This window comes from Streptopelia decaocto (assembly GCF_964273445.1).
Source record: "Streptopelia decaocto genome assembly, chromosome: 3".
In the NCBI taxonomy this organism is placed as follows: Eukaryota; Metazoa; Chordata; class Aves; order Columbiformes; family Columbidae; genus Streptopelia; species Streptopelia decaocto.
Genome location: NC_138656.1, coordinates 108,314,573 through 108,326,307, shown reverse-complemented (window position 1 = coordinate 108,326,307; position 11,735 = coordinate 108,314,573).

The following is an 11,735-nucleotide window of genomic DNA, read 5'->3' as shown; positions in this document are numbered from 1 at the left end:
AGAAATTATGACTAAGTTTGATGTTTGACGTTTTTTTGACTTGCTAAGCTCAAATCTTGGGAAGAGTCTAAAAAAAAACCTGCCATGAACTGTTCTGCCCCTACTTATCTCATCAGCAAAGCAAAAAAATATTAAAATCCCTTGACATAAGCATGGAAGATTCTTTGTTCCTTCTTTTGGTCAAAAAGCTTTTTAGATGCAGTGTATTTTTTCATGTGCATAATATCTAGCTTTACTTTTTAATTTGTATTGGTTCCTACTGTCATGACTGGATGTCTCTGCCTTTCAGCAACAGGTTTTGTTCTGGAGGAGTTTAGGAAGTACATGCATCATTTATTTTAATACTTATTTCACACAGAACAGCTGCAGAACTGATTGTAGTATAGCAATTGTTTCCTGTGATATTACCATGGAATGAGGAAAAAAGGAAAAACAGATGAAGGAACTGTCTTCTGTTTGATCACACAAGGGACTGAATTCACCTCACCTCACTTTAAGTCCTTGCTGGTCACAGGTGAGAGATCAACATCCACTGAAGAGTAGTTAACATCAAAGTTTCCTTCCATGCGAAACAGCTAAGGTATAACAAAGACCAAAGACCACTGCAGAGGTAAAATCAAAGAACTGGCAGTCACGAGACCTTTATCAGACATGAAGATCTCATAATTAACATATTGAGAAGACTTTCTACACTATAAGGTCCCAATCTCATTAATCAGCAAATGATTAGATGAAAATGATTTATGTAGCAGTTCATTAGCCTCCAAGAGAAATTCTTTGTTGTATCCCAATGCTGGTCTCCAAACCACAGTATCTAAATCCATGCATCCTTAAAGACTGCAAAAACAATCCCATCAAATGAAAATGCTTTTAATTCCCTCTCTGCTCCCAAATTCCCAGGTAAATCTCTCCTTTTTTGAGTTGGTATTGGGTTTTTCAGTTACTTTTCTGTTTTTATTTTTCTCTGCATGCTCCTAACCTTTGTCTGCCACCCAAGACAATGAACCGAGCTAGGTACATTTATACAGAATATAACACCCTCACCAAAAGCGAATCCAACTGTGGTGATACTAGTTTATTTAAATCATATGTATTCCATGTGGAAGGAACAAAAATCAGCTTCAATGTGAGGCACTTCCACAGCAATCCATCCGCAGCCATGCAAGTTTTGGAAAAGTATTACTATTTTCATTCATTTTTGTTTTGTTTGGAAATCACAGATCCTAACTGAAATGCTATTACTGCTAAAATAAGTTCTGTATATATCCTGTGTCTTGTCTTTTCTTTTCTTTTCTTTTCTTTTCTTTTCTTTTCTTTTCTTTTCTTTTCTTTTCTTTTCTTTTCTTTTCTTTTCTTTTCTTTTCTTTTCTTTTCTTTTCTTTTCTTTTCTTTTCTTTTCTTTTCTTCTCTTCTCTTCTCTTCTCTTCTCTTTTCTTCTCTTTTCTCTTTTCTTTTCTCTTTTCTTTTCTCTTTTTTCTTTTTTTCTTTTTTCTTTTCTTCTTTTCTTTTTTCTTTCTTTTCTCTTTTCTTTTCCTTTGTAGTAATAGCATCCCATAATTACTGCAACTAAGTGAAAAATTATAAATTTTACAAAACTTTTTGCTCAGTAGAAATAAGGAAATTCTTCTAGATTTTCTCACTCCCACAAAACAAAAACAATAAACCCAAATACTTTCAAAATTCTGTTTTCTCAGGGTTTCTTTATGCATCTGTTACTTTTCTTTCAAATGCTTCCTTTTTTTCCAGCCTCCTTTCCCTTTCTCAACATGATTTTCCTTCTTTGTTTGTTGATTTTTCGGTCCTCCTTAAATTTTTATGTGAAGAAGATAAATGAATCAAAATTACTATTTTTTTTTTTTTTTTTTTATAGTTTAAGATAGTGTTTGGAGCCAGTTAAAAGAGTAAGCTATTGCTGAAGGATAGACCTTCGACATGAAGTCTTTAGCCTTGAAAAGACTCCTGGCACTGCATGACTCATTCAGTGTTGACACATTCATAACAGACACAAAATTAAGCTTCCAGAAAGTTGCGTCACAGATTGTCTCAAGGATGTGTCAGGCCAAGTCCAAAAGTCCAAGGAAAACCTTAATGGATACAGCTGAATGCTGGAAAGAATATCTGGTATACACAAAATAGAATAGGAAGATGAACTCAGCCTCATTTCTTTCTTCTTCTTCTTTTTTTTTTTTTTAAATGGAAAAGCTAGTTTCAGTATTTTTATTGAAATTTATGTTCTCAAAAGTCTGTTTCTTTGTTACGAAATAAAAATGACTGTGTAATTCATAGGAATTCATTGCACATGTGGCTCCCCCACCATACAGGGGGCCAGCTCAGCTTCCAATCCTTCTAAACCACTTTTGATGGAGGAAAACATTGAAAGAGTTCCAGCTGTTTGAAACTCAAAACATATATAGTTACGAGGTGGTCTAAATACAGATCTTTTACTATTGTATAGTATCTTGAAAATGTGAAAAGTTGGGATTACATACATCCTTAGGGACTTTCCTATTCCCACTAACATTTCTTCCAGGTTTCTTGGTGCAAACATGAATGAAGTTCCAGTGACACTTCTACAGTTTTTATCAATCTTTAAATAGTATATCTTGAGCCTTCTGACATTCTTCACACCTAGAGACATTTTCAGCTTATACCTAACTCATAAAAATGTAGATAAATAAAGTCTGCTCAATGATAAGTAATCAAAGAAGACTCCCATATGTACTTTAAGAAAAAAAGGTACACTGCAATTAGCATCAACATTGTACACTTTTAGCTATAAAGTAAAAGTAAATAAATCTTACAAAAACATCCATTACTGACTGATTGTTGTTTTTTAGTGACTATAAAGTAATAAATCACAATTTCAAGCCAAAATAGGAAAAGTTTTATTTTTCTTTTACAGTTTTTTGCTGTTAGAAATCAAAAAGAAATTTCCATAGGTAGATTTTTTTAGAAGAATTTTGAATTCTGGATCAATATTTTCATGTGCTTTTGCAGTGTTATATGAAGACAAATATGACTCACACTGATTTTGTCATATATGTACTTTTTCTGCAAAGTAAAGAGTGTGTGATGCTACAGTAATCATATGTTTATCTTGTATCCATTGATTTCCATGTGATAAGTGTGTCCACAAGGTTTTTATTTTAATTCAATAAAAATTAACCAGATCAATTGAAAGGATACATACTATTAATATCCATAGATCTTCTGTAGAAATGACTTTAAGCTGACCATGCTTATGGCAAATTCCTCTGTGGAAATACTTTTGCCTGATTTCAGTACCCCACGGCAGTCAGTCTTAGCAAGCGTTTGTTGGATTCCTTGATGTGGCTGAAAAAAAGATCATCCTGACTATTATTTACAGTCCATTTCCATTTCCATACTAATCATATTATGTCAGAAACTCAGTCTACCAGTCCCCACTGGTGAAAGACAATCTTTATTATGTAAAAAAAATGGACATCAGAATATTGTTGTTGAAGTGTAATGAAATGATTTAATAACAATGTATCTTCATATTTCTGAAATTATTTTAAAACCTTAATGCACTGCAGGGGTCTGCCTCAGTGGCGTAATGAAATGGGACAGTTCAGATTGCAACCTGCTGTGTGAGGTTCCCCTGTGTACAGAGTAGCATGACAGCTCTGTCTCCTTTCCTTTTTATCTTTCTTTTCCTCTCCAAGTGCTCGGTAATATTCTTAAAGAGGGGGGATATCACTCAGTATCTCACACATCCAGCTGGTGATTAATTTGCACACAGTAAAGATGAGGTACTTCTTAGAACTAAACCTACTGCTACAGTTCGATCATGAAAGTTGCCAAAAGATTCAATATATAGCTCTGCTAACTACTGGATGTTAGTAGAAATGTTAGCCATTTACTTTTTATAACCAGCAAATTGGCCTCTACACACACACACCCTGGACATACAGAGGCAAACATACAGCTAAGCATATAGATAAACATCTATTTAGAGCAAAAGTAAGGGAGAGACATGCACACACATGTACACATATACACCACCGACATGACGACTTTACATTGTCTAAGACTACAGGCAGCTGCAAGTGAAAAATGTACACAAAAAAGGTGTAAGCGGCATGGAATAACTTCACAAGAATTTGAGCAGCTCTTACCTTCAGGCTGATCCTTGCACATTTAAATGATCTTTTAAAACTCACTGTATTACAACTATTTTTTTTCTTTTTGTCTTTTGGGTGTAATCCTGGAGGCTTCTTTTAGCTGTGTCCCGGGCCAAGTAAAAGTAATGTATAAAGTAAATACACTGATTGCTGCTGCAGACTCTAGAGAGAATATTTGCAGATCAATAACAGTCATAAAGAGCAAAAGCGAGATCGGTTGTGTCCAGAAAGGAGTTTAGCAAGGTGAGTTAAGATGTAATACTAACTGACTATGCCGGTTTACCAAATTATCTCACTGTAACTTTGTCCGTCGCAATCTACTGGAAAAGTAACAGCATTGAATTAGAGGTATTCTTTTGCTGAAGTGAGCTGAAGCAGCAGTCCTGGGTTAGGTCGAGAGCTAAGATCTACTAGATACTGCACAAACTCAAAACAAAAGGAAAATTTTACTTCCAAACAGTCTTGACTAGACATTCAGGCTAAAAGTCACGTCACCTAACTTTATGGTATGAATTTCTGTATCTTCCAGGCTCCTTTTGAATTAAATGGGCACTTCTGGGCATTTCTCAGACCTATTTTGGATGTCTACTTAGGGATAAGATGGATTGCACCCTAGATGTGCCAATTTCTCTCCTTGAGAGAAAGGGAGCCTGGGGTGACTGCCTTGTGTGTAGATGGATGAGTCCCTACCCCTCTATTCCTAGAACAGTGCTGCAGCTGAATTAATGTATCTGGTGGAACACTAAGAGTTGCATTACTGTATGAGTATTATTAATAATGTAGGTGATCCTACTCTATGAAGGATGAATACATGCCTTTGCAACAAGATAGATTTCTTTACCTGGAAATGAGCTAAAAGTTATTTTAAGTCACATTTTATATTGCATTTGATAGTAACAGTCTGACATGTAATTTTGCTCTGCATGCAGTGTATATCTAGCTTGTCCAGTCTTTGAATTGACACATCACAACACATGAATACTTCAGTCTATAACAGGCTTAACACAAAGGAAACAGCCTGAGCATCAGGAGCTCACCTGCGAGCTAGTGACATGTAAAATAGCACAGACTTTTTATCACCATCCTTCCCTAAACTGTCTCTAACTCCACCATCATCTTTAACACTGGATTTCACCTCTTTCAGGGCTGCACTTCGCAAACACTCTTTAAGCAGTAACACGTACTACTTTACTGTCAGGTAGGTGACAAAAAAGGGAATCCAGACCGTTTGACTCTTTTGCCAGCTAATTTCCTATGAAATTGTCCTGATCCAAAGGGCACAAAACCAATCTTTCCACATATTTCAGACAACCTTAACTCAGTCCCCTAATGGTAATCCTGGATGATTATAGATATTCCATCGTAAATTCTTTGCTAGTCTTTTGTACATGTTTCCCTTAATAGGACTAGGAGCTAGCTGTGCCTGAACCGTAAATGTGGAGATACTGTTTCTTCATAAACGTCTACAGCCCTGTAGACTAGTAGGTAGATGCGTGACTCCTTTATCTGAAATTACTCACTTTTAAGGGTGACACACTTTCTAATGTTCATTGCTGGTAAGCACAGATCAGAAGGAATGTGACCCACATTTCTTAATTCAATTTTGCTATTGCATAATCTTTATTTTCCTTTCAATTGCTGTTATACCTGGGCTATGGAAGGAAGAAGAAATTCAAAACAAACAAACAAACAAACATCTTTCTACTGTCCTGAGATTTATCTATTTAAGTAATAAAAAGCTTGAGCTTGACCATAACCTAAACACTAACAGAGGTACCAAGATTAAAGATAAGCTGTTCTCAAACTGTCATCTGAAGACCTGATTTCTTCTCTTATGCATATTTGCAGACACGAACAAGAAGTATGCTTGTAATAAGCTGCTTCTTTCTATGCAGCATGATCTGAATAACTTTTTTTTATGGTCTGAGTGCTAATAGAAGAAAAAATGCCCAAATTTGCAATGTTGTGCAGGCATGAATACAGGGGACTTCAGCCATCTGGAGCTGGATTCCTTCTAATTATCTAGGCTACTGATTGAGATGGCTGACTTGCAAATATAGATATAGCAGGCTTTCTCTGTATTTAACAGCAATAAATGGAAACCCATAGAAGGTGATTCACCCCACATAAGATGCCAACTGCCCTCTAGAAGTGCTGACTTGCTCCTACTATGTTAAGGCAGATGAAGGTGACTGCACACCTCAGATGGGTGTCTGCATTTACATAGGAAAACCCGGGGCCAGTGTTTTGAAGCAGAGAAAATAAAATCAGCTCCCCCCCAAGCTGATGACATGATCCTGGTTAACAATGCTGCACTTGATAGCAGAATTGGGCTAGGTGGGTCGTAGAAGAGCTGATTTTTGCAGACTTGGCAGGTAAGGGGGTTTGTCAGAGGAAGCAGTGAGTACACAGCTGGTGGTTTACTAGAGGGTAGGAATGAAATTCTCTGCTCAGGTCCAACATGTTCAGGCAGCATCAGATAAAGAAGCAATCGGTATGTTCACACTTGCTTACATTCAAACTATCTGCTAACTGCTGACACAAACCTTCCATCTTCCTACTGAGACACCGAGATAATTTCAGAGGAAATGGAGCTGTACAGAAAAAAAAGGCCACTCTTTGCTAAATTGAGTGATTCCTCTAGGCTCTGACCAACAGTTTGAGGTCAATGTAAGCAGGAAAGACAAAAGAGAGTCCCTTAGGGATTATTCAGAAACTAAAACAGAAAATTTGCTCAGCTGTTTATCACCCGGGTTTGACTTCCTGAGCAATATATATATTTTTTTTTTATTTTTATTTTTTTTATTTTTTTTTACAATTAGAAGGCAATGACTGATTTGGCAGTGAATGAAAAGGAATTCATCTTCCCAACATTTTGCTAGTGACACTCTGGGGTTCTGTTTCTGACTTGCATTTCCTTTGGAGTTAGATCCTTAGGCTAGTTGGGCTTTTTATTTGTTCTTAATCACACTGTACCCATGAGCAGACAGTATCAGATACCATTCAAGCACCATGTATGTTTTTAAGTTATAACTGAGGCCAGGTTTTACCTGTAATTTTTTTCACAATTCCTTCCAAATAAGCACATCAAAAGCTTTTTTTTTTTTTCTTTAGCAAATCTATTGTCATTGAAAGGGCTGATCTTGTAAGATGTCTCGAATCGTCCTCTCCCATAGATACTGCCACAGAAGCAGGTGCTTGGCATCTCTCAGGATCAAACCCTAAAATGCTAGTTGCCATGGTAACTGAATGTGAAAGAACAATAAAGAGCTGTTTACCAGGGAAACTTATCAGCAGGGCTCGACAAAGCACCACAAACTGTAATTAGGGTTGCGTTGAAACAGCTTTATTTCTGCAGCTAAAACTAGGCAACAGCCTTTGCCTTTGATTTCTTCCTGATAATATCCCTTGTATATCCCTTGCATCTCTTGTGTAAGATCCCACCCAAACTCTAAGTAGATTATAGCAGAGTAGGCAAAAATTAGCATTTTGAAAAATCCATGAAAAACAAGACTGTGAAATTGCATGCAAATGACTATATGGAAAAAGACACTTTGAGAAGCAAAGTGCTTTGAAGTATCCTACACACCCAGAGGTTGCCATACTCCATAGCAATCTGGAGAAGATCATGATAGTTTACCATACATTTTTGGATGTAAGGATTCTTTTCATATTTAATTGAAAAGACCAATACCCCAAACAGCACACACAGTCATTTGGTTTTTCATATAAAATTTTGCTTGTTTTTTCTGCCTACGATTCTGGTTCCTTATGTTGTTAGCAATAATGCTATCACAGCTGGCAAGTTAAAACAGGTATTGTTAATAGTAGTAATCAATGTTGGCTTGGCAGCTCTTTGTCCTGAAAGAATTCAGAGGTGCACTGTGAAAAGCATTTCACAAATGCCTGTGAAGGGAAGGTCTTACAGTGAAGAGCTTTTGCTTTAATTAAGCAAAACAGATGGTGCTGGAAGGGAAACAAAGGCACACAGAGGTGAAGCATCTTGCTCACAGCTGATCAGTGTCGGGTCTTAAACAGTCATTCCCAAATTGTTAGGACTCTGAAGCAGTGTCAGTCATCAGCACAAATCATTGTGCACCTTTATCATTCAGCTGAAACACCGTGTATGTGAGGTGGCTCTTCAGATCAGCGGTGATGTCGTGGGTCACCACTGGCCCACAGGCAGCAGTTTGAGAGCCTCTGCATTAGATGTACATCAACATTTCCATTTCTGCATGCAGGAATTGCACACTAGAGAAAATTTCACTCTTCTATCACAGCATTCAGAGCGTATCAGCAGATTTTGGCAACTCACCAGGAGATACTGGGAAGCCTCATGTAGTAGTGTGTAATTTATGTGCTGGGTTATAGAATGAGAAAAGTAGTGGCAAAATAAAATGTATTTAAATAAAATTCTTTATTCAGGATTACAAAGACAGTGATACTGCAGCATTCATCATCACTGCTCTCCCACAAGGCACTTCTGTGATGCCTCCATTGTCCTTTTTTCTGCAGACTGTGTTGCTTCCAACTTTCATGCAAGTTGTTCCCCATGTGACTCCCAGGCACGGGAAAGAAATGGAGAATTTGAAGCACTGTTTTCTGTTAGTGCAGTGTTAGAATCAGTTAAAATCTGAAACACTAACACTGCTATTTTTATGTTTCTGTAGCAATAGATGCCTAATACATTCACCTGAGAATAATTCTGCTGAACGTGTGAAATGCATCTCCGGTGCATCTTCTAAACCCTGCTTTTATGTATATAGAAGAAATGATTCATCTGTGCTTCCAGGCACCACCCCTCTAAGAAGGAAAAACTATTTCCTTTGGATGTTCAAATCTCTAAATTGATTTCTTTTCCATCTCAATGTAAATCCATTGCCTTTGCTTCGGTGTGTTGCAGCTGGATGACACAGGGGAAGGTCAAACTCTTTGAAGTGATATAACCTGGATATAACCACGTCTTGAAGAGAACTAGTGGGTGGAAAGAACACAAGCCAGGGCTGATCTCTGCATAAACTGCAGCTGCTGTCAATATCAGCAACACTGAAATTTGTACCAGTAGTGTCTGCTAATTAGCTGCTACATGAAGTAAAATGTCAGATATGCCCCAGGTAACTGTTGTTGTTGTGAGAAGCTAGGAAAGATAATGCTATCTGTTTCCTGCAATCGTTTCTAATGTTCCCTCGTCTCCATCTTCATCACCTTTTGTAATCAGCAGGAAATCTCCTCAAATGCATTCCTCACACCTGGGCCCCAGGGTGCTTGGGGGTCTCCTGGGCACGGACAGAGCAGCCCCACGGCAGCTGGCAGGATGGACACAGTTGTTCCTCATTTCCTAGCACCTTTCGAGAGACTTCATAAATAGTGTGAGAGGGAGGAAAACATAACATCCTGGAATAGAAAGAGTTGCCAAGACATCATGAGTAGGAAATCAGAGAAAGAAATGTAATTGTGGATCAGAAAGCTGCAAATGATTGTCCTCTGTAGTGTGCTGCTGTCCTCTAATACACTACTTTTACCGCTGATTACCTAAGTGTCCAAGTTTTACTCACAGTGAAAGCAGAGGCAAAGGGCTGCCACTAAGATCTTGAATACATGGGGCTTGAGGGCTGCTGCAGTTTCACAGCTTCATACACAGATGCCACCCTGTCCCATCACAGGTATTCAGACATCTCTTCCTCCTTGGTGAAGTCCTGCCATATTGGCCCATGTGAGACTCGAAAGGGCACTGAGATCCTTGTGTTAGTCCTCTCATGGTGAATTTCATCCATGATGAAGATATTTCATATGTCATGTAGCTACACAGCATCTGAAGTGAACTTCATGGGAGTAAAGAAGTTGATTTGTCAGTAATTCACATGGGGCTCCAGGAGCTGAACACCAGTGACTGTTAGCTGTCAGAGACACACCAAAACAGCATCCAAGCAAGAAGAGTTTGGTGAAAAGAAAAAAATGTTTTGCTTAAGAACAAGAGCAAACACTCAGTTTGGTGGGAGGCATCTCATACTGTTATAGCTGGTTTATAGGTGACGGAGAAGGAAATTTTCAAGTTCCCCCAGCAGTCTATGTGGGTTGTCAGACACCCCAGACTGTTCACTGCACCAATTTAAAGGGTGCTTTCAAATGAAGATAGTTCTTGTCCTCTACAAGTTATGAAGTAAGCCTGCATTATTGTCTTAAATTAGAGGCCTAATTCTGAAGGATGAGATGAATCCTATCTTCTACAAGAGGTGTAGTAAGTGCTCATGAATAAAACTTAGCAGATGCTGTAACTAGAAAATACAAGCCAGTGAGAGGTTACCAACTTAACATGATACGTGAAGCATAAAGCCTCATTATGAATGCTTCTCCAACATATACACATACTAAACATTTTCAGTATTTTTCTTCTTAAAAGTTGCATTTTTTGCCTAAGATGAGGAGTTTCACTAAAACGCATCAGTCTGAGAACTGATTAAGTTCCATTAAACTGAAGGGGCAGCTGAGCCAGGTTGTACCTGTGTGCCTCTGAACTCCATCTCTGAAAACTGTGTATAGGGATGGATAATTCAACGATCCCAGAAGTACTTCACTCACCTACCAGGAACTTGAGATTTTAGTCTTATATTGATTTCTTTACAATTATTCTTCATATGTACACTCATGACAAAGAAAGCATTTCTGAAAATAGAAAAATAACAATGAAAGAAGTATAAAGTTACAAATACGTGTTGCAGTATGTTGAGTGTCAGCTTGTAAAATTGAAGCTATTACTTCTTGGGGATAACAATCCAAATTACAGATATTCCATGGTATATAGAACTCTGTGAAAGTATGTGCAATACTAGTGGACAAAGGCTGGTAGTAGACAGGAAATTAAACATAAGTTTACAGTGCATCCTAAAAAGACAGCTGTCTGGGGCTCCATTCAGAAACACACACAAAAAAAAGGTCAAGATTTGGTAAGACTTTTCCTGAAATACTGGTTTTAATTATTGACACATAGTTAACAGATAAAAGCAGGAAAACAGCATAGAAATGATTGTGTTAGAGAAGAAACTATAAAAAAAAATGAAACACAATATGTGGTTTCCTTCAGCTGCACAGTAACTGTGAAAGGGTAGCCCCACTGAATATCAGTTGTAAAACCTCTGGTCAGCGTGGGTAGAGTATAAACTGTGGTATAGGAGAGTCGGTGCAGAAACTCTAATAATATTTATCAGAAATAAAACGTAGAATGGAGCAAAAGGATGAAAGAGAAAGGAGCAGCACATGGAGAATGTGTCAAAGGAGAAATTCAGAGATCTGAGTTATTTTCCAGATTGGCATAGACTTCCTGTATGATATTGGTCAGAATCACCAAATTTATTTTTCTCAACCCACTTCTCTGAAGGAAGGAAGGAAGCTGCCTTTTATTTTGTCTGTTAAGGTTACTGGTATGATCAGTCTCTATGTACACTGCTTCCTATAATGGGACTTGGTCTATACTACTGCTATAACTTCTATTACTACTATTGCTACTTAATCAGTCTCCCTAAGACATGGGGGAATGTAGAACAGAGGAAATGAATGTGTTCTTGTGGACCCCAGGGGTGCTGGAGAACTTGT